The sequence below is a fragment of the Garra rufa genome, chromosome 6 (assembly GCF_049309525.1).
Source record: "Garra rufa chromosome 6, GarRuf1.0, whole genome shotgun sequence".
Classification (NCBI taxonomy): domain Eukaryota; kingdom Metazoa; phylum Chordata; class Actinopteri; order Cypriniformes; family Cyprinidae; genus Garra; species Garra rufa.
Genome location: NC_133366.1, coordinates 25143412 through 25145811, shown reverse-complemented (window position 1 = coordinate 25145811; position 2400 = coordinate 25143412).

The following is a 2400-nucleotide window of genomic DNA, read 5'->3' as shown; positions in this document are numbered from 1 at the left end:
TTTTGAAATTTGATTTACAGAAAGCTGCTAGCAAATACACACTAATTTCAACATCAATTAAATTAAGTTTCAAACAAAATTATTCAGCCATGGTTCAATAATTAGCGTGTTTTAGTAAATACTCAAAAAATGTTTTAAGTAGTTTCACTGACATACAGGCTATAACAATTAAAAGTCAAATTTTTATCTCTAAAAACCTTTTTTTTTTTAACACTCTGTGAATACTCTACGGGTATTTATGTTTTACAACCGCATCAGCTGCAATCCACTTTATAGCCAAAATAAAGACCATTCAAAAACTGTAAATATTTATGTATGTGCTGAGGCATGTAAATATAGTGAATAATGTGAAGTGCATTTAACACTATTGGATTTGTAAACACCTTCCTTTATAACAGTAATAAATGTCACCGGTGATGCATCAACCCAGTCTCCATACACTCAAGTAACTGTGTGTGTAAATGTGTGTCAATGACTAAACCCCTTCACCAGCCTGTCAGGGTCACCTTCTTCCTTCTCATCACATCTTGACTGTGGCCCGAAGCTGATGTGTCTCATGGCTAGGCAACTGTAAAGCAGAGTTATATAAACCCAGCTTCTGTGGGAGACATTGAGCATTGGCTATGAAAAAAATAAAATAAAATGTGAATAGCTGCACAGGTTTCCATTCAAAAATGTACAATAGGACAGAAGATTCACTGGCAGATGCTGTAGTTATATAGTTCATGCTCGTGCTTTTTCATGCTGGAGAAGCCGAAAGTTGGCATGAGAAACTGTAGAAATGACTTATTTGGCAGTTTTTCTTACCACCAAGGATACAATGAATGAATTTATTTATGTATGTTTGCCCAAAAAGAAGACATTTTAAAACCTTCTTCAAAGTAATAAATGTAAATGATGACAGAATTTGAATTTAGATGTAGTATATGCATTAGCTTACATTAGTACGCTTTGTTCACAAGTTGTTTCATATTGTAAGTTGTGACGTCAGTGCTTTTCCACAATTCATTAGCACATGCACTGAATTAGCATAGAAGCCAGTCAATGTATCGCTGTGATGCAATAGTTCAGTTGAGGATCCGTCATTGCTCTAGACAATTTAAATATGTGACAAGTTCAGGATTTTCCTCAATCTTCCTAAAATACTGTATCTCGAATCTGTGGTAGGCTTATATCTATTCCTATCAAAGAAATCCCTGAGGTTCTCCTGACTGCATGAATTGCATGTAAATTTCTGTCGGTTTAGAAAAAAGTACAAAAAAGCCCTTGAGCTGACATTTTGACAGCAGCCCTCTTTCTTATCTTAATTCTTTGAGGGTTATCTGTCAGTCATATTCGCTCAGGTGCTGAGGGTGGGACTAGTTCTCTTGTATTGGTTAAATGTCATTTTCATGTCCCAGTACTGCCTGAAGACAGATTTAACCTCTACTTTCTGTTACTTAAATTACAAGTTTCCCCCTGTGATTCTAAGGCAAAAAATACTAGGACTATTTTGAGATGCGTACTTGCTTGCATGTCAAACACAAGTTGCTGGCTTTTGACGGCCTTGCTTTATTTGATTTATAATAAAGATGAGAAGAAATATAGCATCACCATGCACTAGTGTCAGATCCATTGATTTGTTTATTTTGGGCAGTGAAGATTTTGCAATGAAGATTGCAGATTTAATATAAGTTTGGCAAGTATTTTTGGAGATTTCAATTGGAGCTGACTGAAAATAGCTGCCAGAGTGTGTTCTCAGGATGACCGACAGAACTCTTCTTGGATGATATGGTGAAGTGTTTTTAGAATGATTATTTTAATATTATATTTAATTTTTTTTTTTTTTTTTTATGGTTTATTATATAAGTATGACTCAGGTTTACATAACTTGGCTATGACTTAACTCTCCAAATTTTTCCCCTGCTCAGGAACACCATACTTCATGAACCATTCCAGTAATAAAATCTATTATCTGCCTTTTGGTCATGGCTAGAATAAATTTAGCGAAGCACACTTTTGATCACCACGATATTTTCCCGCCCATCTGCTGGAGCCTCTAGCAGCATAAAATCTATAACTACCACCTCAAAAGGCCTAGCTGCAAAGAATGATTTCATAGGCATGGAAGTATCCTTAGAGGAATCTTTGTGATCATCCCACATACCCACCTAGAAACTTGTCATGTTAATTATTTTTTTTTTCAGATTTTTGATTCTTAAGACAAGCATGCAACAGAAACCGAAATACAGTAGCAGTCCGGGGAAAAAGTTTTTTTTTTCTTTTTTTTCTTTTTTGCCTTCTGGTCTAATGCTTGGTAGACCCATGCATTCAGGGTAATGTTAAGGGTTTTGATTTTGAACTGTTCATAGCTTTGCAATAACCTAATAGAGTTGGTTTATTCCTTTGAGACACATTAGT